This window comes from Phyllobates terribilis, unplaced genomic scaffold, assembly GCF_046119375.1.
Source record: "Phyllobates terribilis strain yellow unplaced genomic scaffold, ASM4611937v1 Scaffold_33__1_contigs__length_13283291, whole genome shotgun sequence".
Taxonomy (NCBI): Eukaryota; Metazoa; Chordata; class Amphibia; order Anura; family Dendrobatidae; genus Phyllobates; species Phyllobates terribilis.
This window is the reverse complement of record NW_027362793.1, coordinates 227,141-252,563: the sequence shown is the minus strand read 5'-3', so window position 1 is coordinate 252,563 and position 25,423 is coordinate 227,141. Positions and strand designations below refer to the sequence as shown.

At 42.9% G+C, this 25,423-nt stretch overlaps 1 protein-coding gene across 1 annotated transcript in view; it reads left to right on the top strand.

Moving 5' to 3' along the window:
- Positions 1–5,014: 5,014 nt before the first annotated feature.
- FBXL16 (F-box and leucine rich repeat protein 16) overlaps positions 5,015–25,423 on the top strand; it is an 84,094-nt gene continuing 63,685 nt past the window's right edge. The window contains exon 1 of the mRNA XM_073660653.1: positions 5,015–5,719. The gene's annotated coding sequence lies outside the window, so the exon portion shown is untranslated. The remainder of the gene's footprint in view (positions 5,720–25,423) is intronic.

Sequence of the window (25,423 nt, the reverse complement as noted above, 5' to 3'; positions counted from 1 at the left end):
TAGTTGGAACATAGATGCCTTTTTTCCCTCACAACAGAGGCACAAACTTTGCGTCAAGAAATGGGTTCTTTCTTGCTGTGACAATACAAAAAAAAAACAAGTACATAAGCTCATCTGGGGTCACCATCGGGAGGGCTATTAAACGTTGGAGCAAGGTGAGGACTCCAGTCCATGGGCTCTCCTCTCCTGGAAATAGAAATACATATGCACACTTGTAAAAAGGGATGATCAGGTCACGCAACCAGTCAGTTGCGTGACCAGACTACGCTTAATAGAAAGCCACGAGCAGCTTATTATTATTCCATGCTAATTTAGAAACCAAAGCAAAGTACTTAATGACCTACTGTTTGACAGTGGAGATCCTTGTCTGAGCAAAGCTGGTGAAGAGATTTTGCCAGTTTCCTCAAACTTTCTGAAAGGTAGTCAGGAGAGACGCAATATGATCTTATCCTTCTCAACAACACCCAGCCAGGACCTCTGAAGATACACAAATGGAGCAGACTACACGAGACATATCTCAAAGTATATAGTTGACTGATTAAAAAATTGTGATGAAGAGATAAGGAATCTGAGGTGGAGGACTTTAGTTAAGTGGTCACACATGAAACTTGGTAAGCTATAGGAGCAACAGATGTGACAAAGACAAGCAATTACAGGACACTCAAACGACTGATGATTCCTGGTACAGACTGTATAATTTCATGTGGACAGAAGCCTTGCTGAGCCCTTTGGTCAGCCGGTTAGTTCATGGACCTTAATAGCCAGTGGAGTAGAGGCAGCAGCGCCTTTTGGAGTCCATAATGTGAACCCTTCTAAGCTGCGATCCACAGGTTGGACTGAGGTGCTGGGTCTAAGGCTGAATTCAGATATCCTTGACTTCAGGACTGACGGCAGATCTCCGGACCCAAACTCAGCAGCCCTATATACTGCCTATGAAGCTGTGAATTTCAGGTCAGAAGATCCGCGCTCATTCCAAAAATGACATTCTGAACTTGAACCTTGCTGTACGGGACGTCTAAATTGTCCTGAGGAATACACTGGTTTTCAACTTAACCTTCTTACAAGCTGTGGACCTTACCGAAGGAGGTATCTCAAATCGTGGTCCCAAGAATAGCCACAGATTGGCAAAGTTGAAGGTTGTTTGCAGGAGAGCAGATAGGATGTAACAAGCCAAAGTGATGACACAGGAGCAACGTAAGAGCCAGTTGGAAGGCAGGGAAATAGCCAGGAACAAAACATAGGGTAAGTAGCCATACAAAGACATTAACAGGAGAATATACGGTACCTCATTCACCAAGTTCTGACAGGCACCCAAGCATAACTTCAGCTCGAAGCACCTGTTGCTACCAACCGTGAGGTGGAAAAGAGGAGCAAAGTCTAGCAACAAAACTCTACTATTATCTGGAACTGCATCTACCATTGGAGATCCACCATTCTACTGGGAAGTGGTGAGCGGGAGCTCACAATTTCCCTAAATATCATTGCTTGCTTGAGTTTTAGGGTTTCCCTAATCCACCTAAGCATTTTAGATGGCATCTTTCATTTGGACATGAATTATTTTCCTGGCATCCCCTAAACCCAGATCCATCCTCCGAATGCCAGATCATTAAGTGCATTTCAACCACTCTAGAATATGGTGACGTGGCTATATGCCTTTATAGCCTAGACATGGCGTTGAGTCCGGTGATCTCAGGCTTGTAGATGACTGAACGACCATGGGAATCCGATCATCAAGGACGACGTGGATGAAGAATTCTTGCACTGGCTTGACTAACAGAGACAATAGAAAACTTGGTGATATCGAAGGCAGTTTGTGGACGGGAGTGCTGGTATTTGAGATGGCCAGAGTTGGTATGGTGGCTTTCCATGTACCCTGGTAACATGTTTGAAGTCTACGGTGACTTGCATGGCTGTATTTGGAATCAAGTCATTGATTGGGACGAAACGGAAAAAAAAAAAAAATAGTATGGGGTGCATATACTTTTGGCTCTCTACTGTGTATAAATGCACGAGTTCTCCAAGAAGTCTGCACCGCTGTATGTTCTAACGGTACAAAGATGGTCCATTCAGCCTCCTCTACATGAATCTGATGACTCCAGCATCACTTGTGCTGAGCTTTATTTGCAAAGTTTTCATGTTCTAGAACAAGTCACACAATTATCACTGCACCGCAGAATTATTTGTTTTATTTATATTTTTTTTACTCCCTTTCGTACTCGCATGAAACCCAGTGCTAATCCGACTTGGTAATTGGTAACCTCCATGATATTGACCTGAATGATGGGGAAGGGCAATAACTGGAATACAAGCATTATTCACGAAAGCGAAATCAGCTGATTACAGAAGGTTAATGTTGACCCCACAGACCACAAAAGCTATATCCGAGGAAAGTGAATCAGAATAGTAATGATGTAGATGTCTCCTGGGAATAAGTATCACTATAGTTATGCTGTACTTCACAAAGTGTATTACCATAATGATCAAAACCTACATGTACAAGAATATAACTACTATAATACTGCTCCTAAGTACAAGAATATAACTGCTATAATACTGCTCCTATATACAAGAATATAACTACTATAATACTGCCCCATATGTACAGGAATATAACTACTATAATACTGCTCCTATGTACAAGAATATAACTACTATAATACTGCTCCCTATGTACAAGAATATAACTACTATAATACTGCTCCCTATGTACAAGAATATAACTACTATAATACTGCCCCCTATATACAAGAATATAACTACTATAATACTGCCCCCTATGTACAAGAATATAACTACTATAATACTGCCCCTATGTACAAGACTATAACTACTATAATACTGCTCCCTATGTACAAGAGTATAACTACTATAATACTGCCCCCTATGTACAAGAATATAACTACTATAATACTGCTCCTAAGTACAAGAATATAACTACTATAATACTGATCCCTATGTACAAGAATACAACTACTATAATACTGCCCCTATGTACAAGAATATAACTACTATAATACTGCTCCTAAGTACAAGAATATAACTACTATAATACTGATCCCTATGTACAAGAATATAGCTACTATAATACTGCCCCCTATATACAAGAATATAACTACTATAATACTGCCCCTATGTACAAGAATATAACTACTATAATACTGCCCCCTATGTACAAGAATATAACTACTATAATACTGCCCCTATGTACAAGAATATAACTACTATAATACTGCCCCTATGTACAAGAATATAACTACTATAATACTGCCCCCTATATACAAGAATATAACTACTATAATACTGCCCCCTATGTACAAGAATATAACTACTATAATACTGCTCCTATGTACAAGAATATAACTACTATAATACTGCTCCTAAGTACAAGAATATAACTACTATAATACTGCCCCTATGTACAAGAATACAACTACTATAATACTGCTCCTATGTACAAGAATATAACTACTATAATACTGCCCCCTATGTACAAGAATATAACTACTATAATACTGCCCCCTATGTACAAGAATATAACTACTATAATACTGCCCCCTATGTACAAGAACATAACTACTATAATACTCCTCCTAAGTACAAGAATATAACTACTATAATACTGCTCCTATGTACAAGAATATAACTACTATAATACTGCTCCTAAGTACAAGAATATAACTACTATAATACTGCCTCCTATGTACAAGAATATAACTACTATAATACTGCCCCCTATGTACAAGAATATAACTACTATAATACTGCCCCCTATGTACAAGAATATAACTACTGTAATACTGCTCTTATGTACAAGAATATAACTACTATAATACTGCTCCCTATGTGCAAGAATATAACTACTATAATACTGCCTCCTATGTACAAGAATATAACTACTATAATACTGCTCCTATGTACAAGAATATAACTACTATAATACTGCCTCCTATGTACAAGAATATAACTACTATAATACTGCTCCTATGTACAAGAATATAACTACTATAATACTGCCTCCTATGTACAAGAATATAACTACTATAATACTGCCTCCTATGTACAAGAATATAACTACTATAATACTGCCCCCTATGTACAAGAATATAACTACTATAATACTGCTACTATGTACAAGAATATAACTACTATAATACTGCCCTCTATGTACAAGAATATAACTGCTATAATACTGCTCCTATGTACAAGAATATAACTACTGTAATACTGCCCCCTATGTACAAGAATATAACTACTATAATACTGCCCCCTATGTACAAGTATAACTACTATAATACTGCTACTATGTACAAGAATATAACTACTATAATACTGCTACTATGTGCAAGAATATAACTACTATAATACTGCCCCTATGTAAAGGAATATAACTATTATAATATTGCCCCCTATGTACAAGAGTATAACTACTATAATACTGCCCCTATGTACAAGAATATATCTGCTATAATACTGCCCCTATGTACAAGAATACAACTATTATAATACTGCTCCTATGTACAAGAATGCAACTACTATAATACTGCCCCTATGTATAAGAATATAACTACTATAATACTGCTCCTATGTACAAGAATATAACTACTATAATACTGCCCCATATATACAAGAATATAACTACTATAATACTGCCCCTATGTACAAGAATATAACTACTATAATAATGCCCACTATGTAGAAGAATATAACTACTATAATACTGCTCCTATGTACAAGAATATAACTACTATAATACTGCCCCCTATGTACAAGAATATAACTACTATAATACTGCTCCTATGTACAAGAATATAACTACTATAATACTGCCATTATATACAAGTAGTCAGGAGCTAGACAAGAAAACAATAGTATGGGACTAGATCTAATCCTTTCTGCTGGATTTAGTGGTGTCTGGGGACCATCAGTCGGGGACCATAGATATGAGACTACGTGCTCGTCCCCTCTGATGTGTGCGATCCCACCCTGCCGCCATCTTGAACGCTGCTTGTGCTATGTATATAGCTACAGATTGTAGATGTATTGTGGTGACGAGGCGGAGCAGGGATAGCAGAGCCCATCATGTCACAGGCTCCGTACAGCCCCAGTGGCGTATGGCTCAGGAGGAGGGGACGGTGACTCTGGAGAGGAGGAGGAGGAGGGTATAGACAGCCGGGGAGGAGGCGAGCTCGGAGTCATGAATTATTGATAATGATGCTGATGTCTCTTTAACAGTGTGTGACACCCTGTGTGTGTGCAGCATCGGCGCCGTGTGTGACCGAGGGTGGGGAATACACTGTCGTTCCGGGCTTTTCATGGAAGCTTTATCCCCATCTCCCGCTGACAAAGGGAAGATTTGCCTTTTTTAAAGCCTTTCTCCTCTGCCGGATTTCGGTTTTGCACCTGCAGGTGTCTTCAGCTGTCTCCCCCCACCTCCCTAAATCCTCAATGGCTCCCCCGGACTGAGCCGAGGAGGGCACCCCGTGGATTTGTGCCGGATGCAGGGCGTTCCGGGATGCAAGATGCTGGAATGACCTATTTTGGCGGCCGCTGATGGTTTAGTCTGGACATTTGGATTTTGCAGAAGAATTGGATCCAGAGGAGACCCCCAGCCCCCTCTCCTCCTCCTCCCCCAGGGCTGGGGTGCTCGGAGCTGTCACCTGTCTGGAGCAGAATCATCCTGGAGGCAGTGATGCCATGAGCCGAGGAGGCAGCGCTGACGGTAAGACATGTTCTAGGATGTCATGTAATACGGAGGTGGTGCAGGGGCTGCCGAGGAGATACATGGCAGCCGGGAGAGGGAGGGGGACTGGACCTAATGTAGGGAGCTGGCCTTGTATTCCCAGCATCCCTATACACAGGACACTCACCTAATACAGAGACATCCTACCCTGCTCTTATACACAGGACACCATCTACTCCTAATACAGGGACATCCTACCCTGCTCTTATACACAGGACACCATCTACTAATACAGAGACATCCTACCCTGCTCTTATACACAGGACACCATCTACTAATACAGAGACATCCTACCCTGCTCTTATACACAGGACACCATCTACTAATACAGAGACATCCTACCCTGCTCTTATACACAGGACACCATCTACTCCTAATACAGGGACATCCTACCCTGCTCTTATACACAGGACACCATCTACTAATACAGAGACATCCTACCCTGCTCTTATACACAGGACACCATCTACTAATACAGTGACATCCTACCCTGCTCTTATACTCAGGCCTCCCATCTACTCCTAATACAGAGACATCATACCCTCTTCTTATACACAGGACGCCATCTACTCCTAATACAGAGACATCCTACCCTGCTCTTATATACAGGCCTCCCATCTACTCCTAATACAGAGACATCATACCCTGCTCTTATACACAGGACACCATCTACTAATACAGAGACATCCTACCCTGCTCTTATACACCGGTCTCCCATCTACTCCTAATACACAGGCATCCTACCCTGCTCTTATACACAGGACACCATCTACTAATACAGAGATATCCTACCCTGCTCTTATACACAGGCCTCCCATCTACTCCTAATACAGAGACATCATACCCTCTTCTTATACACAGGACGCCATCTACTCCTAATACAGAGACATCCTACCCTGCTCTAATACACAGACCTCCCATCTACTCCTAATACAGAGACATCCTACCCTGCTCTTATACACAGGACACCATCTACTCCTAATACAGAGACATCCTACCCTGCTCTTATACACAGGACACCTTCTACTCCTAATACAGATACATCCTATCCTGCTCTTATACACAGGACACTATCTACTCCTAATACAGAGACATCCTACCATGTTCTTATACTCAGGCCTCCCATCTACTCCTAATACACAGGCATCCTACCCTCTTCTTATACCCAGGCCTCCCATCTACTCCTAATAGAGACATTTTACTCTATTCTTATACACAGGACACCCATCTGCTTCTAATACAGAAACATTTTACCTTGTTCTTATACACAGGACACCATCTACTCCTAATACAGAGACATCTTACCCTGTTCTTATACACAGGACACCATCTATTCCTAATACAGAGACATCTTACCCTGCTCTTATACACCGAACACCATCTACTCCTAATACAGAGACATCCTACCATGCTCTTATACACCGAACACCATCTACTCCTAATACAGAGACATCCTACCATGCTCTTATACACAGGACACCATCTACTCCTAATACAGAGACATCCTACCCGGCTCTTATACACAGGACACCATGTACTCCTAATACAGGGACATCCTACCCTGCTCTTATACACAGGCCTCCCATCTACTCCTAATACAGAGACATCCTACCCTGCTCTTCTACACAGAACACCATCTACTCCTAATACAGAGACATCCTACCATGCTCTTATACACAGGCCTCCCATCTACTCCCGATACAGAGACATCCTACCCGGCTCTTATACACAGGACACCATGTACTCCTAATGCACAGGCATCCCACCCTGATCTTATACAAGGGCCTCCTATCTACTAATACAGAGATATCCTACTCTCTTATACTCAGGCCTTCCATCTATTCCTAACACATAGACATCTTACCCTGTTCTTATACACAGGACACCATCTACTAATACTGAGACATCCTACCCTGCTCTTATACACAGGATGCCCATCTTATTCTAATACAGAGACATCTTACCCTATTCTTATACACAGGACACCCATCTGCTTCTAATGCAGAGACATTTTACCTTGTTCTTATACACAGGCCTCCCATCTATTCCTAATACAGAGACATCCTATCCTGCTCTTATACACAGGACACCATCTACTAATACAGAGACATCCTACCCTGCTCTTATACACAGGACACCATCTACTCCTAATACAGAGGCCTCTTACCCTGCTCTTATACACAGGACACCATCTCCTAATACAGAGGACTCTTACCCTACCCTTATTTACAGGCCATACTTACCTAATAACTATAATTACCTACTCCTAATACATAAACCTCTTAACTTCCTGTTACACAGGTCATCCACCTCCTAACACAGAGACCGCTCATCTTCTTCTTATATACAGGCCACCTACCTATTACTAATACCTCCCACTGCTATCTAATCATCCGACTACTTACCTGATCCTAATGCAAAGGCCTCTTTCCTGCTCCTAATATACAGGCTGCGCACCTACTCCTAATGCAGAGATCTGTTACCCTGTTCATTCCTTATCCCTCCTGCTGCCCACTTATACATCTGCTCCCTACCTGTTTCCTCTTACCCTGTTCTTATATGAAGGCCACCTACCTACTCCTAATATCTCCTACGACCACTTTATTCCTAATACAGAGACCTTTTACAATGTTTTACACACTCCTCAACATTGAAATCACACCACAAAGAAGAAAAAATGGTGGAATGATGGAAATCCCAGGACGGAGACGTTACCGATCTGCAAGTGGGGAAGGAATGGAAAGAACATTTTCCAAACCTCTGGATTTCTTCAGTCTGGAGTAGGAGCCACGTGCAGAAATCCCGGCACTTACATCCTCGGCTGCTATCAGTGAGGTCATTAATGGTCGTCTGAGGAAGGTTCTGCCGCCGAATGCACTTGGGCAAATCATCAAAATCCACTGCTGGCAGCTCCTGTGTAATCACCGAACCAATGACGTCCCTGATCTGCTCGACAGGAGACAAGTCCGGAGAAGTTGCAGGCCAAGGGAGAACGTTTAGGCTGCATAGACTCTTGATAGTAACACAAGCAACATGTGACCTGGCATAATGTTGAAAAACGGCTCCTGGGACACTTTAGAGAAATGTCCGCACCACTGGTTTTACCACCAAATCAATGTAATGCCGAGATAGTGCACCTGGGATGAAGACTAGAGGGGTCCGGCTACTGTAGATTATGCCACCACACACCATAAAACCAGGAGTAGGACTGAAGTGATGTTCCCTTTTGAAGGCTTGTTCCTGTCAGTGCCCATGGGGTCTCCAGAAAAATCTCTGGATATCAGTGCTTCTAAGATAATAGCAGGACTCATCACTGAAGATGATAGACCTCCATCGCTCCATTCCAGTCTCCGGTGACCATCTGGAGACCACATAGGCAACGCCATGAAGAGGCCTTCACGAGGGAACATCAAATCGGCCCTGCTCCCGGGATTATGGTGCTGGTGGCATAATGTGCAGTAGCCGGACCCCTGTACTCTTCATTCCAGGTGCACTAACAGCTCGGCATTACATTGATTGGGTGGTAGAACCATTTCTCCAAAGTGTCCCTAGAGCCACTTTCAACACAACATCTGACTGCACGTTGCTCGTGCTACTGTGAGCAGCATGCATGGCCTAACCGTGCTTCCATGGCTGCTGCATCTCCGGACTTGTCTCCCATTGAGCACATCCGGATGTCATTGGTCAGTTATTACAAAGGAGCTGCCAGCAGCGGATCTTGATGATTTACCCAAGTGCATTCAGCAGCAGAACATCCCTCAGATGATCATTAATGACCTCAGTGATAGCAGCCGAGGCTGGAAGTGCCCGGATTTTTGCACAAGGCTCAAACTCCAGACTGAAGAAATAAAAATCTTTTGAAAATATTGCTTCCATTTTTTCATCATTTGCAGATCAGTGACATCTCCATCCTGGGATTTCCAGAATTCCACCACTTTTCCTTCTTGGTGTTCCAGCTTCAATGTTGAGGAAAGTATAAAGGCCACTCCTAATACCAGCTACTGCCATCTTATACATTTTCCTGCAGTACCAGATGTTCTAACCAAGAGCTTCATGCATCAGTAATTGCAGATAAACATCAAATACCTGGACTAGCTAGGGGTTTATTGACTGTGACATTTAACTGCATGTTAGAAAAAATGGAGAATTCAAGAGAAGGGTCCACAAAGTTAAGAGATCATTGCCATGTAAAAGCAAGGAAAAGGATACAAAAATGATACTAGGGCAATGAATGTTCTTAGAGATACAACATAAAAGCAAAGTTCTCAAGTTCAGAGTTAAAGGATCTCCAGCTACACAACCAGGATGTGGCTGTCACCTGCTGCCACCAGATTCCTGATGAGACCGGTGATAAAAGACCCACATTTGGTGGCAGTGGGTGCTGAGGTTCAGCTTGTACAGTAAAGCACATATTAAACACTGAAAGTCTCCCATGTCCACACTCACAAGATGTCACCTCTACTGACCCAAAAGTACAAGAAAATTTGCCTCCAATTTGCTCAAAGTCATATAAGTAAGTCACAAAAGTTCTGGAATGTTGTTCTATGGAGCAAAGCAATAAAACTTTAACCTTTCGGGCCTATGAATCTGCAGTATGTCAGGATGAGGAAGAATGGAGCATACACGGAAAAGTGAGCATGGCAGTGGTTCGGTGATGTCAACAGTGATGCATGGTGGTAGCTTGGTGAGACCTACAGTGAAGAATGCCCCAGGGGCATGGTGATGTCTACAGTGAAACATGGTGGTGGCTTGGATGATGTCCACAGTGAAGCATGGTGACTGTGGCTCAGTGATTTATATACTGTAGTGAAGCATGGTGGGGGATAAGTGATACCTAAAGTGAAACATGGCAGGGGCTCTTGATGGCTAAATTGAAGCATGGTGGCAGCTTGGTGATGTCTACAGTGAAAGATAGCGGGTGCTCGGTGATGCCTACAGTGAAGCTTGGCGATGGCTGTATGATGCCTGGTTGGCTGTGGATTGACGATGCCTACAGTGAACCATGGTGAAGGCTCTGTGATGCCTACAGTGAAGCATGGCGGGGGGTCAGTGATGCCTACAATGAAGCATGCCTGGGGATCAGTGATGCGTACAATGTAGCTTGGCAGTGGCTCAGTGATGCCAAGAGTGAAGCAGGACAGTGGCTCGATGATGCCATGGCTCGATGAAGCATGGCGGGGGGCTTGGTGAAGCATGGCAGTGGCTTGGTGCTAATTACAGTGAAGCATGGTGGTGACTGGATGATGCTCAGAGTGAAGCACTTAAGCATCAGAAAATCCTAAAAGAAAAGCTCATGCCTCCTGTGAGGAAGCTGCAACTCGGGCCTCATTGGTGCGTCAACAGGACAATGATCCCAACCGTAATTCACAGTCCACCAAGGCTCGGTTTTTAAATTAATCCTGGAAGATTCTGGAGTGGCCATCACAATTGTCTGACTTGAACCCCATAGAAAATCTTTGGTGGGATGTGAAGAAGGTGACTGCAGCAAATCAAAAAAACATTCGGGGATGTACATGTTTTTTCATGCAAAAAAAAAAAATGCAGCGTTTTACAGTACCAGCAAAGTGATTGAGATTTCTGAAATCCCATCCACATGTGGCTTATTTTTTCCCTGCACATTTAAAGCAGTTTCACATCTACAGCGTCAATTCTTTCAGCGTTTTTCTCTCAATCTAATGAATGGGAAAAAATTCATCAAAAATGCACAAATTTTCTGCAGCATTGTTCCTGCCAACGCTCCAATATTAATACTGAATGTGTGCACATACCCATAGTGACATAGGTGCACATGAGGAAGGGCCTAAGATTTTTCAGGAACGCTATCAGAAGCCGATGCCTGGCTATGCATCATTTCTGCAGCATGTCATAACAGCCAGAGGAGCAACAGGTCATAACAGCCAGAGGAGCAGCATGTCATAACAGCCAGAGGAGCAGCAGTTCATAACAGCCAGAGGAGCAGCATGTCATAACAGCCAGAGGAGCAGCAGTTCATAACAGCCAGAGGAGCAGCATGTCATAACAGCCAGAGGAACTCTAAGTACTAAAAACACTGATCATGGAAGGATGAATAATTCTGACTGTGACTGTATATACAGATCGTTTGCATATGTCTAAGGCAGAGACTTTTTATATACAGGACGCCAGCCTTTATGTAAAACAGGCTCTATGTACACCAGTCCCTGTTCCTAATGCAGGAAGCTGATACTGTGTTCTTATACACAAGAAATCCATTGCTAATAGAAATACTTTTTAGTATCCAGGCCACTCACCTTTTCATAGTACACCTTCTAATACACATCTATCACAGTGTTCTTATACACAGATCACTTACCTACTTCTAATACACTGACTTCTTGTACTATTTCTGTTACTCAGATCTTTCATCTTTTTAACGTTTACCTATTTACAGCAGTAAGTATCTTAGCATTGTGTTATACGCAGATCTCACACCCCCTAATAAAGCTCTCATTAGTTCCTTATACAGAGGTCTTCCAAATCTTTCTATACAGACATTACAAATAATACTGCAACCACTAAAGTCATAGCCCTAATACACAGATATCGGGACACTGATCTCCTAATTCTAATACACAGATATCGGGACACTGATCTCCTAATTCTAATACACAGATACAGGGACACTGATCTCCTCCTAATACACAGATACAGGGACACTGATCTCCTCCTAATACACAGATAAAGGGACACCGATCTCCTAATACACAGATACAGGAACACTGATCTTCTCCTAATACACAGATACAGGGACACTGATCTCCTCCTAATACACAGATACAGGGACACCGATCTCCTCCTAATACACAGATACGGGGAAACTGATCTCCTAATACACAGATACAGGAATACTGATCTCCTAATACACAGATACATGGACACCGATCTCCTCTTAATACACAGATAAAAGGACACCGATCTCCTCCTAATACACAGATACAGGGAAACTGATCTCCTAATTCTAATACACAGAAACCCGGACACTGATCTTCTCTTAATACACAGATACAGGGACACTGATCTCCTCCTAATACACAGATAAAGGGACACCGATCTCCTAATACACAGATACAGGAACACTGATCTTCTCCTAATACACAGATACAGGGACACTGATCTCCTCCTAATACACAGATACAGGGACACCGATCTCCTCCTAATACACAGATACAGGGACACCGATCTCCTAATACACAGATACAGGAACACTGATCTTCTCCTAATACACAGATACAGGGACACTGATCTCCTCCTAATACACAGATTCAGGGACACTGATCTCCTCCTAATACACAGATACAGGGAAACTGATCTCCTAATACACAGATACAGGAATACTGATCTCCTAATACACAGATACATGGACACCGATCTCCTCTTAATACACAGATAAAAGGACACCGATCTCCCTATACACAGATACAGGAACACTGATCTCCTCCTAATACACAGATACAGGGACACTGATCTCCTCCTAATACACAGATACAGGGACACTGATCTCCTCCTAATACACAGATACAGGGACACCGATCTCCTCCTAATACACTGATACAGGGACACTGATCTCCTCCTAATGCACAGATACAGGAACACTGATCTCCTAATACACAGATACATGGACACCGATCTCCTCCTAATACACAGATACAGGAACACTGATCTCCTAATACACAGATACATGGACACTGATCTCCTCCTAATACACAGATACAGGGACACCGATCTCCTAATACACAGATACAGGAACACTGATCTCCTCCTAATACACAGATACAGGGACACTGATCTCCTTCTAATACACAGATACAGGGTCACTGATCTCCTAATACACAGATACAGGGACACTGATCTCCTCCTAATACACAGATACAGGGACACCGATCTCCTAATACACAGATACAGGAACACTGATCTCCTCCTAATACACAGATACAGGGACACTGATCTCCTTCTAATACACAGATACAGGGTCACTGATCTCCTAATACACAGATACAGGGACACTGATCTCCTCCTAATACACAGATACAGGGACACCGATCTCCTTCTAATACACAGATACAGGGTCACTGATCTCCTTCTAATACACAGATACAGGGTCACTGATCTCCTAATACACAGATACAGGGACACTGATCTCCTCCTAATACACAGATACAGGGACACCGATCTCCTTCTAATACACAGATACAGGGTCACTGATCTCCTAATACACAGATACAGGGACACTGATCTCCTCCTAATACACAGATACAGGGACACTGATCTCCTCCTAATACACACATACAGGGACACCGATCTCCTCCTAATACACAGATACCGGGACACCGAGCTTCTAAGGCCATGGCCTCACTATCAGTATTTGATCAGTATTCGGTCAGTATTTTTTCTTAGGAGTGGGAGCCAAAACCAGGAGTGGGTGATAAATGCAGAATTGGCGACTTGTTTCTATTATACTTTTTCTCTGATTGTTCCCCACCTGGTTTTGGCTCCCACTCCTGAGAAAAAATACTGACCGAATACTGACCAAATACTGATAGTGGGGCCGTGACTTAATACACAGATACCAGGACACTGATCTCCTCCTAATACACAGATACCAGGACACCGATATCCTCCTAATGCACAGATACAGGGACACCGATCTCCTCTTACATTGGTTACGGAAAGTATTCAGACCCCTTTACATTTTTCACTCTTTGTTTCATTGCAGCCATTTGGTAAATTCTAAAAAGTTCATTTTTTTCTCAGTAAAGTACACTCTGCACCCCATCTTTACTGAAAAAAAAAATCAGAAATGTAGAAATTTGTGCAAATTTATTAAAAAAGAAAAACTGAAATATCACATGGTCATAAGTATTCAGACCCTTTGCTCAGACACGCATATTTAAGTCACATGTTGTCCATTTCCTTGTGATCCTCCTTGAGATGGTTCTACTCCTTCATTGGAGTTCAGCTGTGTTTAATTAAACTGATAGGACTTGATTTGGAAAGGCACACACCTGTCTATATAAGACCTCACAGCTCACAGTGCATGTCAGACCAAATGAGAATCATGAGCTCAAAGGAACTGCCCAAGGAGCTCAGAGACAGAATTGTGTCAAGGCACAGATCTGGCCAAGGTTACAAAAGAATTTCTGCAGTACTCAAGGTTCCTAAGAGCACAGTGGCCTCCATAATCCTTAAATGGAATAAGTTTGGGACCACCAGAAGTCTTCCTAGACCTGGCCATCCAGCCAAACTGAGCAATCGTGGGAGAAGAGCCTTGTGTGAGAGAGGTAAAGAAGAAACCCAAGATCACTGTGGCTGAGCTCCAGAGATGCAGTAGGAAGATGGGAGAAAGTTCCACAAAGTCAACTATCAGTGCAGCCCTCCACCAGCCGAGCATTTATGGCAGAGTGGCCCGACGGAAACCTCTCCTTAGTGCAAGACATATGAAAGCCCGCATAGAGTTTGCTCAAAAACACATGAAGGACTCCCAGACTATGAGAAATAAGATTCTCTGATTTGATGAGACGAAGTTAGAACTTTTTGGTGATAATTCTAAGCGGTATGTGTGGAGAAAACCAGGCACTGCTCATCACCGGCCCAATACAATCCCAACAGTGAAACATGGTGGTGGCAGCATCATGCAATGGGGGTGTTTTTCAGCCACAGGGACAGGACGACTGGTTTCAATTGAAGGAAACATGAATGCGGCCAAGTACAGAGATATCCTGGATGAAAACCTCTTCCAGAGTGCTCTGGACCTCAGACTTGGCCGAAGGTTCACCTTCCAACAAGACAATGACCCTAAGCAGACAGCTAAAATAACAAAGGAGTGGCTTCAGAACAACTCTGTGACCATTCTTGACTGGCCCAGCCAGGGCCCTGACCTAAACCCAATTGAGCATCTCTGGAGAGACCTGAAAATGGCTGTCCACCAACGTTCACCATCCAACCTGACGAAACTGGAGAGGATCTGCAAGGAAGAATGGCAGAGGATCCCCAAATCCAGGTGTGAAAAACTAGTTGCATCATTCCCAAGAAGACTGATGGCTGTACTAGCTCAAAGGGGGCTTCTACTCAATACTGAGCAAAGGGTCTGAATACTTATGACCATGTGATATTTCAGTTTTTCTTTTTTAATACATTTGCAAAAATTTCTACATTTGTTTTTTTTCAGTCAGGATGGGGTGCAGAGTGGACTATAATGAGAAAAAAAAATGAAATTTTTAGAATTTACCAAATGACTGCAATGAAACATAGTGAAAAATTTAAAGGGGTCTGAATACTTTCCGTACCCACTGTAATACACAGATACAGGGACACCGATCTCCTCCTAATACACATATACAGGGACACCGATCTCCTCCTAACACACAGATACAGGGACACCGATCTCCTCCTAATACACAGATACAGGGACACCGATCTCCTCCTAATACACAGATACAGGGACACCGATCTCATCATAATACACAGATACAGGGACACCGATCTCCTCCTAATACACAGATATCGGGACACCGATCTCCTCCTAACACACAGATACAGGGACACCGATCTCCTCCTAATACACAGATACAGGGACACCGATCTCCTAATACACAGATACAGGGACACCGATCTCCTCCTAATACACAGATACCGGGACACCGATCTCCTCCTAATACACAGATACAGGGACACCGATCTCCTCCTAATACACAGATACAGGGACACCGATCTCCTCCTAATACACAGATAAAGGGACACCGATCTCCTCCTAGTACACAGATACAGGGACACCGATCTCCTCATAATACACAGATACAGGGACACCGATCTCCTCCTAATACACAGATACCGGGACACCGATCTCCTCCTAATACACAGATACCGGGACACCGATCTCCTCCTAATACACAGATACAGGGACACCGATCTCCTAATACACAGATACAGAGACACCGATCTCCTCCTAATACACAGATACAGGGACACCGATCTCCTCCTAATACAACGATACCAGGACAACGCTCTCCTCTTAATACACAGATACAGGGACACTGATTTCCTAATACGCAGATGCAGGGACACCGATCTCCTCCTAATACACAGATACAGGGACCCTGATCCCCTAATACACAGATACAAGGACACCGATCTCCTAATACACAGATACAGGGACACTGATCTCCTCCTAATACACAGATACCGGGACACCGATCTCCTAATACACAGATACAGGGACACCGATCTCCTAATACACAGATACAGGGACACTGATTCCCTAATACGCAGATGCAGGGACACCGATCTCCTCCTAATACACAGATACAGGGTCCCTGATCCCCTAATACACAGATACAAGGACACCGATCTCCTACTACACAGATGCAGGGACACTGATCTCCTCCTAATACACAGATACAGGGACACCGATCTCCTCCTAATACACAGATACAGGGACACCGATCTCCTCCTAATACACAGATACAGGGACACCGATCTCCTCCTAATACACAGATACAGGGACACCGATCTCCTCCTAATACACAGATACAGGGACACCGATCTCCTCCTAATACACAGATACAGGGACACCGATCTCCTCCTAATACACAGATACAGGGACACCGATCTCCTCATAATACACAGATACAGGGACACCGATCTCCTCCTAATACACAGATACCGGAACACCGATCTCCTCCTAATACACAGATACAGGGACACCGATCTCCTCCTAATACACAGATACAGGGACACCGATCTCCTCCTAATATACAGGGACACCGATCTCCTCCTAGTACACAGATACAGGGACACCGATCTCCTCATAATACACAGATACAGGGACACCGATCTCCTCCTAATACACAGATACCGGGACACCGATCTCCTCCTAATGCACAGATACAGGGACACCGATCTCCTCCTAATACACAGATACAGGGACACCGATCTCCTCCTAATACAACGATACCAGTACAACGCTCTCCTCCTAATACACAGATACAGGGACACTGATTCCCTAATACGCAGATGCAGGGACACCGATCTCCTCCTAATACACAGATACAGGGACCCTGATCCCCTAATACACAGATACAAGAACTCCGATCTCCTAATACACAGATACAGGGACACTGATCTCCTCCTAATACACAGATACCGGGACACCGATCTCCTAATACACAGATACAGGGACACCGATCTCCTAATACACAGATACAGGGACACTGATTCCCTAATACGCAGATTCAGGGACACCGATCTCCTCCTAATACACAGATACAGGGTCCCTGATCCCCTAATACACAGATACAAGGACACCGATCTCCTAATACACAGATGCAGGGACACTGATCTCCTCCTAATACACAGATACAGGGACACCGATCTCCTCCTAATACACAGATACAGGGACACCGATCTTCTCCTAATACACAGATACAGGGACACCGATCTCCTCCTAATACACAGATACAGGGACACCGATCTCCTCCTAATACACAGATACAGGGACACCGATCTCCTCCTAATACACAGATACAGGGACACAGATCTCCTCATAATACACAGATACAGGGACACCGATCTCCTCCTAATACACAGATACCGGGACACCGATCTCCTCCTAACACACAGATACAGGGACACCGATCTCCTCCTAATACACAGATACAGGGACACCGATCTCCTAATACACAGATACAGGGACACCGATCTCCTCCTAATACACAGATACCGGGACACCGATCTCCTCCTAATACACAGATACAGGGACACCGATCTCCTAATACACAGATACAGGGACACCGATCTCCTCCTAATACACAGATACAGGGACACCGATCTCCTCATAATACACAGATACAGGGACACCGATCTCCTCCTAATACACAGATACAGGGACACCGATCTCCTCCTAATACAACGATACCAGGACAACGCTCTCCTCCTAATACACAGATACAGGGACACTGATTCCCTAATACGCAGATGCAGGGACACCGATCTCCTCCTAATACACAGATACAGGGACCCTGATCCCCTAATACACAGATACAAGGACACCGATCTCCTAATACACAGATACAGGGACACTGATCTTCTCCTAATACACAGATACCGGGACACCGTTCTCCTAATACACAGATACAGGGATGCCGATCTCCTAATACACAGATACAGGGACACTGATTCCCTAATACGCAGATGCAGGGACACCGATCTCCTCCTAATACACAGATACAGGGACCCTGATCCCCTAATACACAGATACAAGGACACCGATCTCCTAATACACAGATGCAGGGACACTGATCTCCTCCTAATACACAGATACCGGGACACCGATCTCCTAATACACAGATACAGGGACACAGATCTCCAAATACACAGATACAGGGACACCGATCTCCTTCTAATACACAGATACCGGGACACCGATCTCCTCCTAATACACAGATACAGGGACACCGATCTCCTCCTAATACACAGATACTGGGACACCGATCTCCTCCTAATACACAGATACAGGGACACCGATCTCCTAATACACAGATACAGGGACACCGATCTCCTCCTAATACACAGATACCAGGACACCGATCTCCTAATACACAGATACCGGAACACTGATCTCCTAATACACAGATACAGGGGCACTGATCTCCTTCTAATACACAGATACCGGAACAATGATCCCCTCATACACAGACACAGGGACACCGATCTCCTAATACACAGATACAGGGACACCGATCTCCTCCTAATACACAGATACCGGAACAATGATCCCCTAATACGCAGACACAGGGACACCGATCTCCTCCTAATACACAGATACAGGGACACCGATCTCCTACTAATACACAGATACAGGGACACCGATCTCCTACTAATACACAGATACAGGGACTCCGATCTCCTACTAATACACAGATACAGGGACACCGATCTCCTCCTAATACACAGATACAGGGACACTGATCTCCTCTTAATACACAAATATGCAAATAATTGCCCTCTATATCCATTGTAAAAATACATTTCTTTCCTGTTAAACCCGTTCTGCCAGTGTCATATGTAGGACAAACCGGGCTGTCAGTCATCTATGCGCTTTTATAGTGAGTGTGACAATGAATTTACTGCTGTCATAATAACATCAGTATCCAGTCTGACCAACCACCTACATGGATGGTGACCTTTCTGCTCCAAGTATGACATAATCATCTGAATACAGTTTCTCCTTTAGCCCCATTGCCCCCCGGTGTATAACCTCCACCCCCCCCCCGCCATGCCGTCTGCCTTTACTAACATGTGACAGATCGGCCAGTGGTGCAGAGATCACTGATTCCAGTGCCGTTCTGTAATAGCAGCCACCTGGGTAACAAGTCCGTTCATGACACTTCTTCCTCCTGAATCTTCCCCATCACCTGTGAGTGATATTATTGAGAAATGGAAGGAAGTGGAGACCCCATAATATTACAGAGCGAGGGGCCGAGTGCGGAGGAGCAGAGGGCAGAAAAGTCACCACCGCTCTGCTGACCCCATAACTGCAGAGTCCAGACCTGCTCTGGTATCAGCACAAACACTGCGCCCCCACCAGGAGCTTCATGGCCGAGCAGCTGCATGCAGCCGTACATCACCGAGCACAATCCTGAGCGTCGGATGGAGTGGTGTAAAGCCCACAGCACTGGACTCTGGAGGAGACGTGTTCTGTGCAGAGACGGATCACACTTCTCTATCTGCGTCTGATGGAAGAATCTGGGTTTGGTGATTCCAGGAGGACGTTACCCCCTGACTGCATTGTGCCGCTGTACAGATGGTGGAGGAGGTAATGCTAGGCAGAGGCGTATCTAGGGTTCTGGTTCAGGGGGACGGCAAAACTTCTTAGTAATCAGAGTAACCCTGATTACAGCTATGGTGGCACATCCAGATAGTGGATGTAGGAGAACTTCTGCAGATGACCGCGCTGTTACTGAGAATAATCTCTATACAAAAAAACAACACTGATGTTGCCGCCATACTGTGACATATAGTGGTAAATACCAGTCCTACAGAACATACAGGAGATTACAGTACAGTTATAGATGGTGACTTAGAGCTGACGTTCTTTCTGGTGGAGTCATTCACTTTTCCATCTGGCCCAGACCAACATGACAACTTCTCCAGTCAGGACTCGTCTGCAGACATTACAACATAGATGTATATGACACCTCACATTTCAGGCACCATCTCCATCCATCCCCAACCTGCAAAAACTCCTTATCCTGCTGATACCCCAATACTGAGCTGCTGCTGCCATGTCCCTATTACTGCACCTGATGTGGGGTGCTGTGCGCCCTCTAGATGGTAAAGCAAATCTCTAGATTATATTTAATGCCGTGTGCTAGTGCCCTAGAAAACTGATCCTACATTTTGCCTCTTAGTAAGTAATAATACCCTCTGTGTGCCCCTTTGACAGTCATAATAACCTAAGTGCCCCTATAACAATAGGTGCCCACTTAACATTTAATAATGTTCCAAGTTTCCCCCCATGTACAGCTCCCCTCTACACAGTATGATGCTCTTTTATATATAGCATAATGCCCCTTCACTGTATAGTACCCTCCACCCAGCATACTATCCCCTTAGTTGCCCCCAGTAACTGTTTGATGGCCCCCACACTGTACAAATGCCCTACATTTGCTCCCACACTGCATGATTGGCCCTAAGTAGTTTCCATATATTATAATGCACTCCCCATAGTCCTCCATACAGTATAATGCACTCCTCATAGTCCTCCATACAGTATACTGCACTCACCATAGTCCTACATATACTATAATATACTCCCCATAATCCTCCATACAGAAAATTACAGTCCTCTATACAGTATAATGCACTCCCCATAGTCCTCAATACAGTAAACTGCATTCTCCATAGTCCTCCATATAGTATAATGCACTCCCCATAGTCCTCCATATAGTATAATGCACTCCCCATAGTCCCCTATATAGTATAATGCACTCCCCATAGTCCTCCATATACTATAATGCACCCCCATAACCCTCTATATAGTAAGATGCACTCCCCATAGGCCTCCATATGCTATAATGCACCCTCATAGTCCTCTATACAGTATAGTGCATTCCCCATAATCCTCCATATAGTATAATGCACTCCCTATAGTCTTCCATATAGTATAATGCACTCCCCATAGTCTTCCATATTGTATAATGCACTCCCCATAGTCCTCTATACAGTTTAATGCACTCCTCATAGTCCTCCATATAGTATAATGCTCTCCCCATAAAAAAATACAATACTCACCTCTCCTCCTCGTTCGCTATGTATTGATGTCATTGCGCCTGCTGCACTGAGACGTCAGACACTGAGGAAGAATGATTGAGGAGGAAGCGGCAGCTGACGCTCTGTCTTCCATCATTGCTTTAACTGTATTGGCATCCAGGATGGTGCTACATTGGAACTTGTGACGATGGGTGGGGGGCCCGATGCCTGCGCTGACGCCGGGCCCCGTAGCAGCCGGGTGGCAATGCAGGGAGATCATCATCCAATCACACACTGCGCCTGTTATGACCTCATCTGATCACAAGCTAACCTACATAGCTTGGCTGTTCTCACAATGACATCACCATCCAATCACAGACAAACCTGCTACATAAACTTGGTGACCTCACTGCACTCATGATGATGTCACTATCCTGACCAATAGCCGATGAGAACACAGCGCAAAGGCCAAACCTGCTCTCATCGCCATCTAGACTGTTAGTATGTGTCACAAATTATGACGAAACCTTCTGCCTGACCGAGAGCCTTGGAGAGCGCCGGTTGTATTTCCACTGCCTGAGTCCCCTGACGATGGCTCCGGAGCTGAAATCAGAAAGGCGCCAGCCGGCCAATTGATGATGGCATCATGAGAGATTTTTCCGCGCACTATGACCTCATCTCCCCTCTCATTCATGGCTTTGTCTCCATTCAGCCCCGGGCAGGAAGTGTGTCATTACCATAAAACACGGCCCCTGACAGGTCTTCCTCATTTAACATGACTAATTACAAGGTTGCTTCACTCAGCGAGCTCTCCTGGGGACGGGCGGATCGTAAACCATCACCGGCTGATTTCTCTGAATCAAAAAAATTCCTAATCGATCTCATCGACTTCCAGCATTTATATCAATTCATTTTCCGCTGTGGAAAATTGTGCAAATCGCCTTCAAATATGTTCCTAAATATTTCCCTAAGGCTCCATTGTATAAGTTATGTATAAAGAAAAATGTAGAGAAAATATGAGTACTGTCACTTTAAATCCCTCACACACTTATGCCGGGAAGACACGCCCATTTTACTGCCTTCATTACAAAGCGACGAAAAGCGAACGAAAGAAGCATTTATTTAAAAAACGACTCGGCGTTCCTCTAATCATTACTGCTTCCATCCATGCAGAAAGGTGGAAAGAGCAGAAGTCCCTCTAAGACGTGTGGAAGCAGAGTCAGTAGGGAGAACAGTTTACAGGGTGGTGTAAAGTTTCATTTCAAACACCCATTGTCTAGAATAAGATATGTATAAGAGTCTACTGTAATAAAGGAAATGACTCAAGTGTGGACCGGAATCTGCACTGACTACAGTCTCATAAGGCAAAGGGGAAATGCTCAATAAAGACCACGCTGTCAATGCTGCAACTACAGCGCTCACATTAGTCATACACATACCATGGTTATCTAATAACAAACAGGAAGCAGATATAGTACTGCCCCTATATACAAGAATATAACTACTATAATACTGCCCCTATGTACAAGAATATAACTACTATAATACTGCCCCCTATGTACAAGAATATAACTACTATAATACTGCCCCTATGTACAAGAATATAACTACTATAATACTGCTCTTATGTACAAGAATATAACTACTATAATACTGCTCCTATGTACAAGAATATAACTACTATAATACTGCTCCTATGTACAAGAATATAACTAGTATAATACTGTCCCCTATGTACAAGAATATAGCTACTATAATACTGCTCCTAAGTACAGGAATATAACTACTATAATACTGCTCCTATGTACAGGAATATAACTACTATAATACTGCTCCTATGTACAAGAATATAACTACTATAATACTGCTCCTATGTACAAGAATATAACTACTATAATACTGCCCCCTATGTACAAGAATATAACTACTATAATACTGCCCCCTATATACAAGAATATAACTACTATAATACTGCCCCCTATGTACAAGAATATAACTAGTATAATACTGCTCCTATGTACAAGAATATAACTAGTATAATACTGCTCCTATGTACAAGAATATAACTACTATAATACTGCTCCTATGTACAAGAATATAACTACTATAATACTGCTCTTATGTACAAGAATATAACTACTATAATACTGCTCCTATGTACAAGAATATAACTACTATAATACTGCCCCTATGTACAAGAATATAACTACTATAATACTGCCCCCTATGTACAAGAATATAACTACTATAATACTGCCCCCTATGTACAAGAATATAACTACTATAATACTGCCCCCTATGTACAAGAATATAACTACTATAATACTGCCCCTATGTACAAGAATATAACTACTATAATACTGCTCCTATGTACAAGAATATAACTACTATAATACTGCTCCTATGTACAAGAATATAACTACTATAATACTGCTCTTATGTACAAGAATATAACTACTATAATACTGCTCCTATGTACAAGAATATAACTACTATAATACTGCCCCTATGTACAAGAATATAACTACTATAATACTGCCCCCTATGTACAAGAATATAACTACTATAATACTGCCCCCTATGTACAAGAATATAACTACTATAATACTGCCCCTATGTACAAGAATATAACTACTATAATACTGCTCCTATGTACAAGAATATAACTACTATAATACTGCTCCTATGTACAAGAATATAACTACTATAATACTGCTCCCTATGTACAAGAATATAACTACTATAATACTGCTCCTATGTGCAAGAATATAACTATTATAATACTGCCCCCTGTGTACAAGAATATAACTACTATATTACTGCCCCTATGTACAAGAATATAACTACTATAATACAGCCTCCTATGTACAAGAATATAACTACTATAATACTGCCCCTATATACAAGAATATAACTAGTATAATACTGCTCCTATGTACAAGAATATAACTACTATAATACTGCCCCTATATACAAGAATAAAACTACTATAATACTGCTCCTATGTACAAGAATATAACTACTATAATACTGCTCCTATGTACAAGAATATAACTACTATAATACTGCCCCCTATGTATAAGAATATAACTACTATAATACTGCTCCTATGTACAAGAATATAATTACTATAATACTGCCCCCTATGTACAAGAATATAACTACTATAATACTGCTCCTATGTACAAGAATATAACTACTATAATACTGCCCCCTATGTACAAGAATATAACTACTATAATACTGCCCCCTATGTACAAGAATATAACTACTATAATACTGCCCCCTATGTACAAGAATATAACTACTATAATACTGCCCCCTATGTACAAGAATATAACTACTATAATACTGCTCCTATGTACAAGAATATAACTACTATAATACTGCCCCCTATGTACAAGAATATAACTACTATAA